This window comes from Venturia canescens, chromosome 4, assembly GCF_019457755.1.
Source record: "Venturia canescens isolate UGA chromosome 4, ASM1945775v1, whole genome shotgun sequence".
NCBI classification, from domain to species: domain Eukaryota; kingdom Metazoa; phylum Arthropoda; class Insecta; order Hymenoptera; family Ichneumonidae; genus Venturia; species Venturia canescens.
Window position 1 is genome coordinate 20485447 of NC_057424.1, and position 21299 is coordinate 20506745.

At 42.2% G+C, this 21299-nt stretch overlaps 1 protein-coding gene across 1 annotated transcript in view; it reads left to right on the plus strand.

Annotated features, from left to right (window-relative positions):
* The window catches only part of LOC122409167 (hemicentin-2-like), a 144615-nt gene that overhangs the window by 52517 nt on the left and 70799 nt on the right, over nucleotides 1-21299 (plus strand). The window lies entirely within an intron of this gene.

Here is a 21299-nt window from a genome sequence, read left to right on the forward strand (position 1 = left end):
GCGAATTGTAGAAGATTTTAACGATCGCCCACCCACGCGATATAGTCTTTCAGGTCTTACCTAAAGTTATTACACCTTAGCCTTGGATAAACCACCTTTGGAGAAGGCCGTTTTCTCTCCCTCCCTTTCTCTCGCTCTTCCTTTCTCTCCCAAGTTTATTCGTGAATTAAAAATTTGAAAAGTTCTTAACCTTGCTTCTCACTCCAACCGAAGGAGATTATCGAGGATTCAGCAGCTTGAACGAGATCGTGACTCTCCAACAAACCATTTATTTTCATATCCCTTCGTCTTAAAACTTTCTCCAGACCACGCTTTCACCTTGTAACGTCTTTAGAAAAGAATAAACAGAGACTCTGCGAGATCATCAAGAATGATGTAGGGCTCGCCGAGTTTATTTTCAAAATTGAGTTTGTTCAAATTCATTACTTTAGCCGCGATTACTGAAAACGATAGAAAATAATGGATGTTGGAATAAAACGCGACGTGTGTTCCGAGGCTTTCCCTTGGAACGCGCTCCACCTACATCAACCACGAACACGTAACACTCGAATTCATATTTTTTTCTTTTACAAAGTTTCAAAATATCGTTAGAAAGATTTTACACTTCGAATGTTCAACGCGCGTATTCACTCAATGGGTTAATAAACGACTGATTACACCTCGATCGTTAGCAGTGTAAGGGAAATAGCTAACTTGTAGGTTGTTTCACGAATATCTCGAGAGCTGGAGTTGTACGGGGTCTGATAAGATTTCTGAAAGCATTCCAATCTAGTGGAGATACCGGTAGCATCAGGTTGAGCTTGCGTTGAAATTCCATCGTATCCATAGAGAAACATCCAGAGAACGGCAGAGAAGACCGCGCCCGCGTACAACATCGCGACCCTTTCGTGTTGGCTTCGCCCCATATCATCCCTTTCTTGGCCACCGAGTCTCTATTCTCATCCTCATTCCTTCCCAAGTGAACCCTCCTCCCTGCATTGCAAAGCTAGCGAGATGAACTCGAAACGAAATTAACTCCGGGGAGAGAGAACGATGAAGCCTTTGTGTACCAGTGCAATCCTCTTCCAAGAACGAAAGCTTCGCTTATTGAGCACATTTTGTAACTAGAATTTCGCACACTCGCTTAATCCTATTAACCGCTTCTAACTTTCCTCCGCATTCACGAGCACCTATTTTTCTCAAATTGCACAACCAATTGACTGCTAATGACCCAGCCAAGCGCGGATCGTTTTCATGCAGGTGCCTCGGTGTCGACATTCAAAACTTCTCGTAAGTTCCGATGGAACATATTTTTTGTTTTTTGTCAAACAATTTTTTCGAAATTCCCGAACCCGCTGTATTGCCACAAATGCACTTCCATTAATGATGAAGTTTTTAACGAAATTCAGCTTAACGAACTGAAGGGAAATATACAAAATGTCTGACGAGCTCGTTAGAATCGTTCTTCTCATCGTTTCTCGAGCCTCGTCGACGACAGTGATCCCATCGAGTCAGCCGCAGAATGTCAACCGGCGACCGATGGATGTTAATGGAGGAACGCGATGCTCCGTCGACTCATGCTCGTTACAGATGTGACGGGGTGGACGCGCAGAATCCCATCGCTCTGGGAAAGCGCGAGTCACTTCTCATTATCGTTAATCGTACACGATCTTTCTCGATTCCGTATTAATTCTCTGCCCGTGTAGCCTTTCATTCGGGCTTCCCTTCCTTTTTTCATCCCATCTTTCACTTTCCGGTTTTGGCAAACGAAGTGAATCACGTTTCGGGCCCTCGAGACACTGGCTTCAAATTAAATGAGGCTAAATTGAGCTCGCCAATTACCAAACCGAGCGTACCGACGGGAGGTAAATAAACCGAAAGGGAAAATGGAATATTCGAGGAAAGGACGACGTTGAACTTCCCCTGGGAAAGATCGTGAGCTAAAGTGAGATAAAAATAATCACTGTGCCGTGCAAACTTTGATGTGGCGATGCGCTTCCAATAATGATCATCATTCAATGAAATCCAAGGTTGAGCGGCGTCTGCAATTTCATAGATTCGGTAGAGCCAAGCAACAGTGTCAAAACGACGATCGAAGCTCGACACTTTGAAGGATCCGTGGCGAAACTACAGCTCGGAACAGCAACGGCGTTGAACGTTGCGACTTGGCATAAGGACGCGAAATCGATGCCTCCGCAAAGTGAGTGCTTGAGCACTTTTGTTTTTGCAGTCGAGTTTTCTGTCCGTCTTGGAGGCGCGGTGGAGGCGCGACGTTAGTGAAGATTATCCTCACGGTTGAAACAAGACGTCACTTTTGTCGGGGCGTAAATTGGCGTGAGAGGAAGATAAAACATTTGGGAATATGCCGAAAGTAGAATTGGAAGAAAATATATTTAGAGAATAGGAAAAGCGTAGGTGTGGGAGCGGTGACTCGGAAAAACTTTAGGTTGTTTCGCGATCCTCACGAGACAAATATCTTTCCGTCGTCGACGGAATATGCTCCAAATATTCGAGTTTTTATTTTTTTCCTGTTCCCGCGCCTTTTCTCCTTCCACTCGAATGCCATTCTAAGTTTCCGGGTGAGAATTCCACCTTTCAGTCCGAGGTGTATAGTAGAGGGAAAGCTGAAAGATTTTCGCACGGGTTTTCACCAGTGTTTCGGGTAGAAGATATTTTCGGTTTTCTCGAAAGCCTCTTCCAAGGTGCCTGCGTTTCGGAGTGTGAAGAAGTGGACAAAAAGAATAAATGGGTGAGCATTGGGAGAGAAACATGGAAAAAATGATGGGTAGGGGGTGCGGAAAGGAGGCATAAACCGCAAGTGACCACGTTCTTTCGAGGAACGTGGTTCGTTTTCGTAAAGCCATAACCGAAAGCTACGCTACAATTGGAGACGTTGGCCTAACCTGGTCGGAACATAAGCTACGGTTTTGCAGCGTCTCGTTTGGAAAACACATCGATCGGGGACGGCTTTTCGGGGCCTTTGTTCGCGTCGGTTTTCCGATTAAACGACAATCCGAATGTATATAGTTACGTTTATAGATAGTCCGAAGGGGCGCGAGCGATTTTGTTAGGATTGCTTCGATATATAAAGAGAATTGTTCGATTTGACAATTCAAAGGATATATAGAAGCTTCGAATAAATATATTTATTCGAGGGAGACGTGTACCCGATAATGACGACGTATGGCTCGGGCATTCAAGAGGGATTTGCCACGTGTGGCTTGTCGAGTATGTCTATATGCGAGGCTCGATCATTTAGTGGTATTTGCCGAAGGACACGAGAGAAGAGATGATGCCAGCGGAAATGGGTGGTGGAAGCAACCTTATAGCAAGGGGACCACGAAGAATGGAAAATTTTTACAGCCTCGTAAAAAGAAACCCGGACGACGCCCTCGTAACTCAGGCGTGTCCGCCGTCCTTATATACCTATTTCTCGCTCTCTCTTTCCCTCGCTTTTTCGTTCCTCTTCGCATTCCTTCTCCTTCCAGCTTCTTCTCGACCCCTTTTCCATGCCGTCGCATATTTCTCGTTGTGCCCTCCGTTCCTTTGCTCGCACCATCATTTCCATTCTCCACTTCGTCACACTGCCACGTACGTGCGGTTATACTCGTTCTCCCTCTCTTTACTCTTACAATTCTTTTTCTCCCGGTTCTCTCGCGCTGAGAAAACCATCCACTGATGACATATTCCATTGTAAGGGTGATACCGATACTTATTTTTCGGTATAGATCCCCGGCCCTGAGAGGGACAGAGGCGGGGAGAGAGTGAGATTAAAGTAGAAAGAAAAGCACTGAAGTTATCCGCATCTTAAAATTACCATTTTTATTCCCGCTCGCAAAAATACTGGAAGATCAGGGTCAACCACTCATCCATTCGTTCGAGAGATCGTCCTTTCTGTACGTGTGGATGGAGCACACATCGTTGGATCTTAATTGTTCGAGACAATAGCCGTAAAGAAACAGAGTGTGAGGGCAAAAGTGAGCGCGGTTCACCGTTTGTAATTGTCCCGCGAAAAACTGTCGGGAGTGCTTTTTCGAATGGATTCAGACGCCGAAGACCATCGAATTGAATTAATGATTCAACGGACCAATGCGAAATCAAATCTCGAGCGATTCGCATGGAGAATCGAAACAGTAAAACGACGTTGACACAGTGCAATTTTAATTATTCAATGACTCAAAATAAAGTCAAGAAAAACTTTTCCACTCTCTGAGTGTCAACTCGGACTAACCCATGTGTAATGTTAGACAGTGCACAGAGTAAAGTTGGAAAGAACACGTGAAGGGTGAAAAGCTACTCCATCCCTTTGCCATTGCAGCTTCTTCATTCCGCTGTTCCGTCGTAGCTCACAATGTACGCCTCCTTTGCGCCTCGACGCGTTCCTCTTATTTATTTTTACTCTCAACTTAACTTGCCCTTTACTTTTCTCTGCACCGTCGCTTCGACTCTCCGACTTGCCATCTCAGGCTCTACCCTCCGGCTGCGGTATACACTCAAACATTTTACTCCACCAAATACCGAGTGACCCAACACAAATAATTTACCGTTCAAAAATACACTTTCAACCCAGTTTCGACTTGCTTGCATCCGTAGGAATGTTACGTGTAATTGAGAGTCCCCACGGTCATCTGTATTCGAAAATCATACTTGTTTGCTCGTCGCAAAACTTTATTTTACTTTCCACCCCATTCTGTAAACAAAATTTTCTTATTTTTTGTATTTTTTTTTTCAACTGGCTTACTTCGCACTGTTTGTGGATATTTTGTTGGAAAATACGATTGAGATTCAACGCTCATCGAGTTTTTATTCAAATTCTCCAAGAATAAAAGACAATATTCAGCCTCGAATTTATGCTGGAATCGCTTCTCTGTTTTTTCAATCCCACAGGCGCACGATCGACCGACAATGTTGAAAAAACAGTATAAAAAGCCATAGAAACATCCGAATGAAAAGTTGTGTCTTCGCCGAGTTATGATGAGACGTTTGAGATAAGCAGGTGGAAATAGCGGTATATCTCATGAAGCAGTATTAAAATACCGATGGATATTTGATCCTTTGACTCACGTTACTGCGACTTACAGTCAAGTGAGGTTCGCGAACTCTCCTTTCTGCTTCGGTTCGATAAATTTCTTCTGTCCTGGTTTTATTCCCGACGAGAGATACGACTTGCGCGGGCAACTCGCTCCCGTGATTTCATTTTCAATGGTCCGTTAAAGATCGAATATATACTGCTCGGTTGAACTCGTGAGACTTTTCACTGTGTATACACGTTGTACAGTTATAGTTGGTGCATAAAACGTCCATAAGTGAGAAATGAGAATGATCCTGTGCGACATGCCGAAGAGATATTTATATATGCACCAGAAGCCTGCGTCGTTTTATGGGAAAGACCTTTTATGCCGGGCAGTTTTATTCCCGTTGGAGTTTTAAGGGTCTCCCTCATGAAGCAGCTCGATGAAACGCGATGGGGAAAATCGTGGCATGATTTATGTTAAGTCAGAAGTTGTCCAGATCGTTCTTCAACCGCCCAGCACGCAGGGCCAGTCCGAAAGCTCTGCTCTTCGTTTCGGACAAGCTTTGGCGTTACCCTGGAATTTGAATATCAAGCAAAAATGACGAAACAGGGAAGAGGCTTTTGTTTCAGGTTCCAAGCTCTTGATCGTTTCCCAGCTCAACGGTTCCCGGTTCGACGAGGCTTTCATTTTTGGCACATTCTCCTATTTGCAACTTTCCTCGGAATTTCAAGGAGTCTGTATGGAGTTAAAGGTTCAGAGATTCCTTATGATGAAAGTTAAACCTCTCAATGCCTTCGTGTCCTTTTTCTTGCACATCCTTCCGATTCCTCCTAATCTTGCTGGCTCGACGTACTCCTTTACAAAAATTTCAAGGCTCCAGCCAATGAGGAAGCATCAGAGAAAAGGACGGGAATACGGTAACGTGCAAAGGAAGCACAACGGTAGGGGAAAAAATAAAGTTTCAACTCGATTTGCCAAGTCGCCCCGAAGGAACGCTACGGCGTCGCGAGTGACTATACCGTTTCTAGAAAACTCTGTAAATTGGTAAAGGACCGCGGGAAAGACTACTTGAATGCCAACCGAGTGGCGAAAGAGAGTTAAAGAACGAAGAAAAAAAGAGGGAGAAGTGAAAGGGAGTGAAATTATGGCACGACTGGGGATGAGGAGATGGCGAAATGAAGAACGGATATTTGCTGACGTTTGCAACCGTCAAATATTTATTGCCCAACATTACTAAAGCTGTATGTACGTACTGATTTATTTCAATTGAAGTTTTTTCTTCAATTCTTCAATTCACCCATACAATGCAATTATTATTTTTCCGATTATTTCAATACTCTTTATTCCCATAACCGTGAGTTCAGGGCGCTCAACTGTGAGTCGAAAATTCTCCTATAAAATTATTTTATTCGTATTGTTGCGAAGTGAAAAACGGTACAATGATATTTTCCCATACAATTTCGTGTTCATCAGCCGCTATTACTCGGTGCATGATTTAAAATTGAATTTTGAAACGGTAGATTGTACGGAGGAAGTAACGTGGTCGGACGCGGTACGGATGTTGTATTAACGAAGAGGAGCAAAAGAAGCTGGCGGGTTGAAATTAAAAAAGATGAGATTTCCCGAGTCGTCGTTAAGGCTGTATATAGAAATATATATGGAGAGCGGAAATTACTAGTCAACCGCAGCAGCTGACTGGCCCCGATAATCTAGTTGAGAAGCTGCATCAAACAATTTGATAAAACCTGTACAACAAATAATCACCTTTCCGTCGTGGGATAAAAGTTGAGATAAAAATTAGAGCAAAAAGGGGACTTAATGAAGAATAAACTAGGAAGAATATTACTATACAAAGGTGGAAGAGCGCCGGAGCAAAGTCAATCTGTACTACTGCCGGTCGCGGACAACGTTTCCTGCATGTTCCACAGCAGTTCCTTTAGCGTCACTCCCGTCGACGCATACTTCTTTTTATCCAATAACTTTTTCCTCTCTCTCCTCTCAATACACGTATACCAGTAATTTCCGAACGCTCGTCATACACCCAATAAGAAGAGGGGAATAAAGAAGTTTAAATAAAAAGGTGAAGAAAAAAGGTCGAGTAAAAGGACGCTTGTGGAGGAAAATATAGTTATGTCGTTAAGAAAATTCGCAATATCTTTCAAAACTCAACGAAGAACGATGAAATACTGCTTCTGATTTATTCCATCGCGTTCGTATGGAGGCGGCGACGACCTCTTATCCTTATCATTCGTAGTTACTACCTCGCTCCGTACGTTTTCTCGCCTCGGTCTCTTCCTCATCCTTTCACTCAGTCGATCCGATCAGTGGGAGGAACTGGGAGGAACTTTTCTTATCACTCACCCGATCCATGTTTCACAATACTTATCGATCCCGGAGCCAGTCTTAGGAATCGATTTGATTTATGATATTCGGGGCTTCGGCAGCCTCCGAGTGCTGAATTCCGCGTATTCCGAGGAAAACTTGCGAGACTCGTTGCAAAGAACTATCGTCAAAGGGAGCTTTCATTCTTCCGTTCCGTACTTGCGAGTATTTCGATTCGAAAGAAAGAGTCGAAAAATGAGGAAAATCGTGGAGGAATTCACGCGCATATCGTCTCAAGAGTGGAGCTCGAGTTTCTTTCAAGAATTCGATAAATCTACGAATATTTTGTCCCCAGTCATACGTTCCAGATTCAGGGATGCATGATGGATTCCTCACACGTGTTGCACATCCTGCATTAGGTCAATGCGTCGAAATAACAATGCAGCTCCGGTATTTTCGTATACTGTGACCTCTCCGTCAATTTCTTCATGTTTTTTTCATCAATCTCCCTCATTGTTTATGATCGATGATTCCTGAGTCGATTGCTTTGAAAAATTATGCTCCACCAACCCAATATCATACGTTCAATGAAGTTTAGACTTTCGTCCAAAGGGACCTTCGGAAAATGGAATAAAAACTTGATAAAAACAGCATTTGAATATCGGATAGTTTCTTATTTTCATTTATAGAGAACAGATCAACGATCGGGTAAATCCAAAAATTATGAATACAAACGAACCGCTTTTCTCTACGATTCAGCCTAATCCCTTTGTGTAGAATTCCGTTGAATCGCCTCAGCTGATTCGCAAGAGGCTGATGGCACTTGGATGAATAATCGAATAACTCGATATTTTGGTAACAGAATTTTTGGACACCCTGCGCATACGAAGCGTCTTATAGCAGTAACTCTATAACGGGATAAGGAAAGCGCATGCCTGCTTTGAGCCAGCCGGGCATTCTTGGCGTGCACGATCGCTTCCAGACGATGGGCCTTTACCATTCGAGAAAGATCATCCTCGTGGAAGATCGGATGACAAATGGTTCGACGCTGGCCTCGCGCTATCTTTCAGCACCAAAGAGGCATCGTTCTCTGTTCTACTCTTGCCCCATTTCTCTCTCTCTCTCTCTTTCCTACACTTTCTCGTTCAGTCTCCGCATGCGAAAGTTTATGTTCTCGAGTCTCTCACACTCTGCGCGTTTCTAGCCCCCATACTTTTGGTATCTATCTATGTATAACACGTATCACATTCCCCGATCTTTCTGTGCATTTGTTCCAGCATCCAACAGAGCTGCAAATATCGCCCATTCCGTGCAGCCAAGTTTATACTCACACGCACGTTATGCAGCCTGCTCGGGACGCACGTACACACGCGGCAAAAGCCTTTGTACGCGCGAGATTCCGATACTTTAATCACGATCAATGCATCCAAAGTCTCTCATGCGTTACCGGCCTCCCTACCAATTTGCGAAAGACAATTACTCGCTTCGCGAACGTTGAAACCCATCGCGAATTCAGAATTAATGAATTACTTTACGGAGCAGCGCCCAGTCGAATCGTTCGATTTATTCTCGTCTGTGCGGATGTACACAGTTTTTTTTTTGTGGATTCAATAAATATATGAATCCTGTTCAGAGCGAGTGTCTTTTTCTCTACGATTCGCTGTTACGTATGGCGAGCGAGCAAGAGTGAATCGAGACGTCGGTGCATGAGGTTTCTTCCTTCCATCATTCGCTATCTACTTTCTTATTCTTTTCCTGTTTGCCTCTTCCGGCTCTTTCCGTTCTATAAACGTTCCCTCGACTTCCTACGCATAGGATCCCAGAGAGAAGAATAGCGTTGAGAAAAGCCATCGACTTTATATCCTCTCGAAGTTCGAGATAGTGTCATCCCGATCGACACTTCCGTTTGTTTGCTTCGTTTGGATCCAGCTTCCCACTTGGCTTAGTGGTTTTTTAAGCTTTTTTTTTTATCCACAAGTTCCGCTTTGAAATGAAAATTTAAAGGAGTCGGATCATAAAAAGTGTCATAGCGTCCCACTTTATACAGATATTCAATTATGAATGCAAAATTTCATTCTTATATCTATATGCATATGTTTTCTGGGTGTATAGAAACTGGAAACTTCATGAGCCATTGATGTTCCAATTCAGAATTTCATACCGCATCTTCCGCAAACCCTTTTTTCACTTCCTTCCTCCGTCTCTTGTTACAGCTTCTTCTTCTTCTTCTTCTTCTTCTTCTCTTTCCCTCCTCTTATCTCCCGGAGCAATATATTCTCTCGCAAGCTCAGACACATCGAAGCTGTGCTCCGGTACGCTTCTTTTCCATTCGTGAATTTGCATAATCCTCAAAGTTCTGGTTATCGAAATCTTGCCCAAGACACGAAAGAGAAAGAGAGAGAGAGAGAGAGAGAGAGAGAGAGAGAGAGAGAGAGAGAGAGAGACGAAATATGAATAAATCAAGATGAAAATCACATGCGCGTTTATGGAGCTTATGCAGCTTCCTTCAGAATTATTATCTTCATTTTTTACAACACGTTCTCATCTCTTGATTGATATTTCGTGATCCATTTATCGGTCATTCTCTTACGACAATACGGGACCAATGATCCCAAAGTTTTGATAATTATTTTGAAAGTGCGCATAGCCTTTTAGTTTCTCCTGCGTTTCCCTCCAGGGACTTGTGCCAGGATACAAGCTCATGAAAAATTCGGAACTTTTTTCGGGACAAAAAAATAGCCGCTCATCATTTCATGACGATTTACAAGACTGAGTTCCTGAGCGTAATTCAGCTCCGAATAATCGGATTCGGTGATGCCAGCACGGGCGATAGACCCTAACATAGCAATGCAGAAATAATCTATTTATTAGTTCGCAGCGTCGTAATTGATAGGAAGAGCGAGGGGCGAAGAGAGGAGGAGGGGGGGGGGGGGGGTGGAAGGAAAAGTGCGGAAGATTTGGTCGACGCAGGATATAGCGATCACACACAGTCAGGAGAGCCATAATGAGAGAGAAAGAGAGAGAAATATAGATTTAGAATATGCGGTAAGGGAGTGTATATGGAGTTCGTTAAGCGGGTTTAACGTGTGTGCCGATGTGGTAAGGCATTACTCTCGGCTAACGGGGCGTGTTGCAACCCTATTAGCAATATATTTTCCTCGGTCCAGCAAGCCTTATAGCGGCTGTGACGGTGGTATACTGCGGTACCCGCAGAGAGATTCTCTGTTCATTCTCGCTCGATCGGTTTACACGTTGTCGCTTAGAGCCAGACCGTCTCGTTAAACTTCACGGATACTCTCTTTCGAGAACTCGGCTTGAACTGAACTCAAACGACGGCCTCTCTCCTGCTTTTTCACTGTCCTTTATCGCAGGGGGCCTCTTTGTCTCGGTTCTCCCTCCGAGTGGCTCTTCGTCAGTCGCTGTTTCGCCCTGTGTATTCCTCTTCGTTGCCGGTTCTTCACATCGACCGCTCACCTGTGTCTCGGCTCCAAGGCTATTCCTTGAAATTTCATATCTCAGAGGTTATTTCTCATCTAAAACGAGCATCTTTGTGAGCTGTGCACGGCCCGTTAATCGCGTGCTATTTATTTCAAAGTCTCATTGGCTCAAAAGAAGTGAAGGAATTCAACGAACGGCTGAAACGATTCAGCACACTCTGCGTATTTTCGAATGAATTGTGAAACTCCGACAACAAAGAAACTCGTGAGGAAGGACGCGAAGAAAATTGATTAAGTTACGAACTTCGTTCCATTTGCTCATCGATATTTAATCAAGCTTAATGGCTCATATTCTCACACTAATTAAAGGAGGATTCTGATAAAAGCGTCACACCGAACGAGACGGTTATCTTCAACGACAATGTTTATTCAGTGTTGCACTTGCCACGTATTCGGGGCTGTTTATATCATGACAAGTTTAACTTTTAGTGGTACGTAAAGGGGACGGTGTTTACTAAAGATATTGCTCTGAAAGGTGATGCCTGTGCGGTAGTCGTAATAAATTTCGGAACGTAATCTCCTGTGATATTATAGCTCGGTTCGTGCGAGCTATATGAAAAGAGAAAGAGAACAGTTTGAGAGAGGCGGAGAGAAAAGCGAAGTGTTTCGGTTCGAGGCGAGAGCTTCCGCGTAAATGCCAGCATTTATAGCTTTTATCGTGTTTATCCAGGAATCACGAGACGCCCTCGGGTACTCGAGCAGGAGGCGCTCTCTGTGCTCTGCATCCAAGAAAGCTCCGGCGAACGATCGAGCAAAGAGATTTTTCTTTCGTATTGTTCCGCTTAGATAATGTGTGCGACTATACATACATCTATAATACTCCAAAAATCTTCTCGTTTGCCTTGGGCTTTTTTATATATCCCGGCGAGTACGCGCAATCGTTAAAGTAAGAAAAACCAAGCCAGAACTGCATACCGTTTTCATCTATAAATATAAACCATTGTTTTATTGCGGTGAACTGGACGGAGAAATAATCTTCCAGGTCGACGAACCACACACGAGAAAAACTTTGTTCTCTTAACGTTATCATTCTTTGCTCCATGCAGTTGCTGATGTCGATAAAATATATAAAATACTTCCAAAAAGGGCGTTTTTTAATTCACACTACTCAATATTTCTCCTAACCCAGTTTCAGTATAGCGAACGAAATACTTTAGTCCAACTACTTCCCTTCGAAAATCGAATAGACTTCACTTTTTCGGTATGGGCTCAACCCAATAAAAATGTAAATAAATTAAAAACAAACACTCGAAAATCGAAACCCCAACGAGACACCCGCTTTCCCTTGCCTAATTTTTTCGTACTGTTTTTTTCATTCTCGAGTATATTCGAAATTCCATACGCAAGGTAACGTCGTGACACGATAAATTCATGCACCCTTCCGACATCATTTCCTACATTCCGATTTATTTCCCACACATTCGTCTATATAGCAATAAATTCAATTTTCAATACATTTTCCTTCTCTGAGCATATACCGACTGCCCGTATCCATCGAATAATGAATTCCACCACCGATCGAGATTGGAGGAAAAAAATTCACACACACACACACACACATGAAGGCGATCGACGCTGTGGAATCACACGCACACGTTCACTCTTCCTTCGAGCATGTTCACGTTTTCTTGATACATATCTAATGGTACACGATACAGCAGGATTCCATCGAGCTTTATGGGTATAATTCGTAACGGAAAAGAAACCGACTGACTTGCTGGAGGCGAAAGTTGCAGAAACTGAGACGTCAGAAAACGAACGTCCGGAGCTGGAGCTCAAACTGCATATCGGAATATTGAAATTTCGTGTTTTTATATTTGGGGGAAAAGATCTCGTTATGATCACGAGGATATGAGAATAAAGTGGTGAAATAAAGGAACGACACGGGAGGATATTTAATAAACCGGAAAATAAAATGAGCGATATAACTAATGAAAAAAATGAGAGGGAGCAAGAGAGAGGAGGAGAGAGGAAGGATTTTCAATCTCAGGAAAAGTTTTCCGGGAATTCCTCCGGCGTCGAAACAGCCTCGAAGTTGCTATCAAAGCAGGGGAAAAAATGAGCTATAGCTATAATCGTGGATAGAGCGATAGTCGAAAAGGAGACGAAGAAAAAAAGTGTTGAGAGAAGAAAGGTGACGGATTTGTCGTGGCAGCAATTGTCGAGTTTTCAGGGAGCAAATGAAAAAAGTAAAATGCGAAGTTGCGCCGGCGGCTTTCCACAACGCGAGTGCTGGACGAGGTCAACCTGCTTTAAAAAAACTATGCCACCTCGTTGTTCTTGTTCGTTAAAAAAGCGTTGGATTTCATCGTGCTTATGCCAGTGTGACACGTCGATCTGCGCACCGTAACCTCTTTTTAAACAACAAATATTTTGACTCTTCGAGAAGCGAGATACTAACGCGCAATGAATTTCTTCTCGTGCTCGTTAATTTATTTCCGTTCTTTGACGTTTCTTTCTCGCTCATTCTTTCTCCCTTCGCATCGTACTTTAGTATTAAAACTTCGAATCCGACTTTATTCCTCCTTTAAATCCCGATGTTTTGTTTGTTACCTAACCGGGAACAAGGCAACGACGAGCCCGAGCTCGAATTCTCCGTCGCGCCCCTCGCCTCGATCTGAGTAGACAGTGAAAAATTAGCTTTCGGTATCGAGCGGCTTTCTTGCCTCGGAAAGTACTTCGTTTCATTAATAAACGATCTCGTGGCGGCGACCGAACTATGGATACAGAAAAAAGAGGTAGAGGAAGGAAGTCGGAGCTATAAAATAAAGGGGACACTCAAGACCAGAAAGGAGGTGGTGAAATGGGCGATGAATTTCTAAGGGTTCCCCAAGGAGAGATGTAAAAATATTTACAAAAGTGATACCAACACTTTCCCCTCTCAATATAACGCCTCAATATCCCATAGAAAGGGACGAAACCTTAGCCCTCATAAAAACGCAGTTTTCACTGTCTCGGCTCATCCTCCAGCGCCATATTCGTGCGCCTCTCTACGTTCGAACAAAAGATGCTGTCGAAATAATATCCAAAATAGTACACCGCGCATAAACCTAACAAGAGTGGTAGAACGCGCTCACTAGTATTAAGGACCAATATTGCAACGAAGCTTTTTCAGGTTATGAAATCAATTCGGAATTGAAAACTTGTACAATTTCCAATTCCATAAACCGTACTCGAGAGCCTTTGCAAAAATGTATTTTTATCAGTTTTCACGACCGAATGGGAATTATTTGGAAAAACGGTGCAGAGAATCATCAGTCCGCGATGAGTGCCCACAACTCAAAATCCAACTATTGTTTACATTCAAATTTAATTAATATTGGATCCCAGCGATTCATTATTGATATTGTAGAAATTACGAAAGCGACGTTTAATCGTGTCCATTTTTTATTCAATAAAATCAGTGAAACGCGCAATAGTTCTTTCAGAATCGCCGGATATTATTTCCAGTTACTGTAAAATTTCATCAGTCGAGGCATTGGAGAGTAAAGAGGAGTGCGTCACAGCGGAAAATGTTATCAAATATTACATAAAACCATTAATAAATTCCAGTTATCAAACAGTTTTGAACAGACGTTGAAAAGCGATGACGGAATTCATGGTAAACAAACGAAATTTCATTTTATTGAACCATCAAGCGAGCCCGCCGAAGGCGGGTGAAGCTCGATGATAATTATACGAATGTCTCGCCCGAGAGATTACAAAGGTAGTATAGCTACTTGAGGTCCACAATTCACACGTTTAGAGTAATATAATTTTTAACGTTGCCGTCTGGGCGCTCCTATCGTCCTCGATCGTCTTTTCTCGTCATTCCGTTTAAAGTTTGTAAAACAAAAAACAAACAAAAATTTTCTCATTTACGAGAGATTGGGTTGGGGAAAACTCCTTGTATATGTTCATTTTTACTGGATTTATTGAAAACTTGAATTAAACACTCACAATTATTACAATGGTTTAAGTAACGTTGGGTGGGTAATCTCTCGGGCGAGACATTCGTATAATTATCATCGAGCTTCACCCGCCTTCGGCGGGCTCGCTTGATGGTTCAATTATACTTCATGTCTCGCCCTTCGAGATTACAAAGGTAGAAATTCAGAGTTATTTGTGAAAATTTTTTTTTTTTTTTTATTTTAACATTACTGTCTCTGCGAATTTGTTCTCGCGAATTTCGATAGGGAGCTGATATATATCCGCAAATACTCTGGATCTCTGAGACCAGCCCGCAACTCTCTTTATCTCATCAATAGTAACTCCTTTTTCTGCTGCTTTCGACGTTGACGCGTGGCGTGTACTATGGGCCGTGAATTTTTTGTCTATTCCAAGTTCTCCAAGACTCTTTTTTATCCATCTTCCAATTGTATCTTTTGATACTTTTGAGTATGGCTTATTAAAGGAAATGAGTAGTTTACTCTCATTACCTCTCAGGTTTTTTGTTCTAAACAAATAATGAATTAAAGTTTTTGCGATGCAAAGGCTCGGTTTATCCTTGAAAAAAGGTAATTTCAATAAAGGTTGTACTGCTCCTGCTCTGGATGTTTTAATACGATCTGAAATTTTTATTTCCAGTCCCTTCGTAGTTTCCGTGATATTTCCTATTTCAATAGCTGCCAGTGTTTGAATTCTATGAGCTGTACCTAGAGCAAGGAGTAGCACTAGTTTCTTGGTAAGAGTTTTGATGTCCAGTGATTCGATAGGGTACCAATTCGATATTTTGTCCAGAACTGGGTCTACGTCCCACGTTGTGTCATATCTAGGTTTGCTAGGTTTTATCTTATACACCCCTTTTAGAAATCTACTAATTAGATTACAATCCGCGATTTTCCCCACTGATATGAGTGCAAGAGCTGCCCTCCCTGTGTTTAGGGTTCCATGACTGGCTCCATCTTGAAACCTTTTGGTCAAGAAAGTTAAAACTTTGGTTGCTGAAATATTCAAGGGGTTTGTTTGTGCCTCTTGATTGAATTTCCACCATGATCTGTATGTTGAATCGTACTGTTGAATAGTCGAACTTTCTAACGACGCTATTATAATTTCGATTGATTCCTCTGGTGTGTTTTTATTCTTTAACGCCTGCCTGATAATTTCGCGGCCACCAGGGTAAGTTTTTGCCTCAGCGGATGCGTTATGCTGCTGGAATGAGAAGTTAATAAATTATCATTCGGCTCGAAGATAATCCAGTCTCCTATTATCATATTTTTAAATACGGGAAACCAATTTTGACTAGGCCATAAAGGAGCTACGAGGATGCCTATTGCTTTGTCAATTTTAATTTTCTGTAATACTCTAGAAATTAATATGAATGGTGGAAATGCGAAGAAAAACCACCGACTCCAGTCTATCGTGAATGCGTCTAAAGCAAAAGCTTGTGTATCTCTATCCCAAGAGCAATAATAATCACATTTTTTATTGTTCCTTGACGCAAAAAGGTCCATATTCGGAGTTCCAAAGGTGCTAGTGATCTTTTTATATGCGTATTCAGCTAGCTTCCATTCCATATCGTGATTCGCGAGTCGCGAAAAAGAATCTGCTTCTTTGTTGTCTTCGGAAGCAATATAGGACGCATGTACCCATAAGTCTCGTTTTTCGCACCAGTCCCATAATTTTTTCGCTAGTTTGTGTAACCCTTCACTCTTGGTTCCACCCATTTTATTGATATAAGCTAGCGTAGTTGTATTATCGACTCTTAAAAGAATCTCTGTAGCAGTCAAATTTCCCGCGAAAATTTTTAGTGCCAAGTGAGCTGCTTTCAATTCAAGGTGGTTAATATGACAAGACCTTTCCTTTTGTGACCACTCTCCATGAGCCCCTTCTTCTCCACAGAATGCGCCCCATCCCGTCAAACACGCATCCGAGAAAATTTCCTTCTCAAACTTGAAATTTCTGATTTTCCTAAAAGCGACAGGTAATTTCTTTTGCCACCAGATAAGATCTTCGATTATATAGTTTGGAATGCTCATAATTCTGTCATAATCCTCTTCATTTTTGCTAAGAGCCTCGATTTTTGCTTTTTCTAATAACTTACAGTGTAAGATGCCATAGTCGACTGCAGGACAACTAGCTATCAACATGCCTATAACTTGTGCAAACCTTCTGATTTTGCACGTGTTTTTGCTTTTCAAAGCCTCTACTTGAATAGCGAGCGATTGCTTCTTTTCAGTTGGAAGCTCTACTATCATCCTTTCGGAGTCTAATATAAACCCGAGGTATCGGCATCTCGTGTCTGGCGATAGACAGGATTTATTTCTATTAACTATGAATCCTAGTTGTTCAAGCAATTTAAATGTTTCTTGTAAGTTACGGTTACAATCTTTTTTGGATGATGCGAAGCACAGAATGTCATCAAGATAAATTACCGACATATATCCCTCCTGTCTTAGTTTACTCATTATTGGTTTCATCAGTTTCGTAAAAATGTATGGGCTCGTGCACAGCCCGAACGGGAGACATGTGAATTCGAAAATTTTATTTTGAAATTCAAATCTGAGGTATTTCCTACTTCTTTTGTGTATCGGTATCGCAAAGTAGGCATCCTTAATGTCAATTGACCCCATAAACATTCCCTGTTCCAACAATCTACATGCTGATCTGAGGTCTTCCAATTTAAAATGTACCGTGTCGATAAATGCGTTTAGCTTTTTAAGATTTAAAATGAACCTTTTCGACCCATTTGATTTTTCTCTCAAAAAATAACTTGATAGGAACTGATCTGGAGTGCTTAAACATTTTTCGATCGCCCCGATCTCTAAAAGTCTATCTATCTCTTTTTGAATTTCTGCGGATTCTCGGGAACTCCAGATTTTTCCCTTGCTGCCGTGATTTTGATGTGGTTTCTCTCTAAATTTAATCCTATAGCCCGTTACGCATTGGAGAATAAAATTATCTGATGTAATCTGTTTCCAATTATTTAAAGAATATTTCAGTCTACCCGCGAGATTAACCTGATTAAGTCCATCCTTTATTGTGATCGTGGTTTGTTGGAACTCTGTTGATAACGATGGCCTTGATTCCGCGTCGAGTTCGATTTGTATTGGCGAGTTTGTTTCGTCCCATTTCTCTGTGTAGGCATCTTTTGTTGGTATTTGGTTCTGTAGCCCGTCGAGGTTGTCGGTTTCCGTTGTCTCGGCGGGCTCTTCCAGTTTCCCGAACTGTTGTAGCTGATTTTCCTCGTCGTCGGAATCTTTATTTCTTGGCACATCTTGTCCATGATTTTCATTTCTTTGATTTTTTCCCCCAGCTTGTCTCCGAATAAGTGAGTATCTATGTCTCTTTTTCCCAGTGAAGTCGCTACTTGTTTCGTTAGGCTAGGTAAAATATAGGCTCTACGTGCAATCGATTGGGAATGGTGTAATTCTGTTTGTAGCATTGTTGCCTCCCAGATATTACTCAATATCGCTTTTGAGTCCACTTTTTCGTTCTCCAACAGGAGAGATACAGCAGGACTGAGAGCTGAAATACTGGCTCCTGCTAGTTTTTGTGTCTCGCAAAAATAATTGTCCCGTTTCAATGCGACTTCATTCAATGTGGACGCTATTTCAGGGTTAAGGATCGGAGCCTCCAATAGACAAGGTCCAGCGCGCGGATATTTTTTCAGAAGTTCCTCTTTTACTTCTTTTTTCAAGCCTGATTTTAACCAATGGTTCCATCGATTTGATATGCTGGGGTGGATTTTCAAAGAACTTTCTGTCGTCTCAGGTTCTTCTCCAATTATTTTTATAATGTCCTCGTCTAAGACTAGCGTTGATTCTCCGCTAGTGACAGTTTCGTTTTGGCCGTCCGTTTGCTGTACGATGGTCTGTATATTCTCCGTCTGATGTTCCTGTGGAGGCTGGTTATTGACTTGTAGATCTTGATTCTCATTTGTCCGTACGTCAGTCTGATTTTCCAAGTCGTCTAAACTCCGTTCAGAATTTGAGCTGGTGTCTTCTGTATCGATATCTCGATCTTTTTTGTTGTGTTCTGAATCTCCTGTAAACGACGTGAATATCGTCCAGTTAAACCTGTCCGACTTGATCTTTCTTTTTTTTTTTTTTTTTTCTTTTGTCACCTCTCGTGTGACATTTTGAATTTAACATTTTACAAGCTCGTCATTCTGCCTCTCGTGCAGACTTGACCTAATACTTGAGGATGTGCCTTGTCTCTCGTACAAGATCTCCTCTGTTTTCCCAATTTTGTAAGAAAAAATCATTTACCTGAATTGGTTTTTTCCCCGTAGTTCGTTATATCATGGAGCGACTGGGGCAAACATCGGAGTACGAGATCTTTCAACTCCTTCTTTTCCTTGTTCCTGTCCTCACTGTGGGCCCTCTTCTTGTGTTTCCCCATCTTGTTGTTTTAAATTATTGTTTTTTATAAAAAAATAACCCAATTATCAATACGGACGTTTACTCGTACGTGTTTCCTGTGTGACACACAAATTACTAATGACGAGAAAAGACGATCGAGGACGATAGGAGCGCCCAGACGGCAACGTTAAAAATTATATTACTCTAAACGTGTGAATTGTGGACCTCAAGTAGCTATACTACCTTTGTAATCTCGAAGGGCGAGACATGAAGTATAATCCTAGTGCATCGAAACATCAAAGTGACTTTAATAAGCGTTTTCTCCGTAACACTCAAGGGAGTTTCCCCGTATTTGGAGACCAAGAATTCCATTATTTTCGAGTACATAATACACGCGGTAAAGTTTACAGATGCGACTCCCTTGCATCAGGGACATTATTTAACTTCAATATTAATTACTTCGCCCCCGGGGCTCTGCGCCATAACTCGATGACCGATTCGCTGTCGTTGTCATTAACGTTATTGCTACAAAAATATTTCAAAGTATACTCATAAAAAGTTGCCTCCCATCCGTTGCGATGCTTCGGCCGTTTCGGGGCTGGGCAACGTGACAATTTACAAGAAATTTCGAAACGTCACGGGCTATTCTCAAATAATGTAATGAAATGAATTTATTTGCATTGAGGCGTTTGGTCTACTACAAATTGCCAAAATATTACAGCAGACTTTACACTATGAGGTTCTACCACATCTATCCAATGTTTTACACATTTTATTTTATATTAACTTGATGAGCTTACCATTACGAATAAAGATTAAAATAAAAAATTTGAAATAAAAATACATTTTTACTTTGATTCTGGGGTTATTTGCAGTTAAACATTTAATGCCCCAGCACAAATGCCCGGTTTTTACAGCTTAGGGATCCATAGACAAATAAGTTTCTGATATATTCTGTGGGAAGAAATTCTAGTTCTGACGCATATTTAAAATGTATGCTTGAAAGGTATTTATCGCGCTGTTTCTCAACCAACGTACATTCGAATAGTGCGTGCGTCTCACTGATTCTTTTTTCTCATCGTTACATGTTCTACTCTCAAACAGTCACGTCGTTGACTGACCCCCTTGATACTTTGATTTCCAAAATTCATTAATTACAATCCGAGTGCTGTTTTTCGAAAGAAAAATCTTGATGAATTCGATTTAGCTCATGCTACCGTACCACATACGAATGCGACGCAGCGGTGCAAAGAGCACGTCAGTCTTTTCCGTATGCCCAGTATGTAAGGCGTGCTCCGGTTCGACACAAAAGCCTTCTTCCGTCAGCGGTCGAATGAAATTACTGGACTCGTCGTACATAACAAACACGGCGTGCTATACTTGTGAAGCAAACACCTTTGACCCGCGAGTATATCTATAAGAAACGTGCTCTCTTGCGGAGCGTCTATAAAGAAAACGGAATAAGGGAGGAGAATAGGTGCACGTGCATATGTGTCGGGGTTTGCAGGTGCATAGGGAAGCATATGCAAAATATTTTTCCATCGTGACCTGCCGCGCTTATCGAGTTTGGCTGAGAGGGACTCACGTGAGTTCCCTACACACGTACACGGATCTTCATTTCACTATGCTCCCGGTCGCTATATGTGTTTAACGAAAATTCTCTGGGCTCTTTCGCATCGAGAGTTACCTCGATGCCCCGCGGATCCGAGCAACAGCGACCTGAGGAAAAGCATCAACATGCATACATCAACCGATAACAAACCAGCCAGTTTCCCATCCTGAGCCGCGCTTTCTGGACGTCTGTGAGGCTCAAGCCTCGCATATGTGCGCACGGGAGTCAGATCTCTCTTTTCTCACAATGTTCTGACGTCGTTGTACAGAGTGTTCAATAATCGCGTGCAACCGAAAAGAGAAAAATTCCCATGTATCCATCACGCTGAACACCGTTCATCTGATTTTTGTTACTGAACCGATGCGAATTCGGTTATTGAAAAAGCAATAAAAATTCATGGAGCGCCCTGGGACAAGAGAAGCCGCTTCACATTCCGTCCGTTTGACATGACCTGGCCAGCGCCACATTCGTCATCGGTGACTCTCGACACCGCCTGATCGAAACTTCTCAAGTTTTGCTCGAATTCGGAAGTGCGGCGCTATTTTTTATTCAACCGGTACATGCTCGAGGGTATAAAGTATAGCGAAAGCAA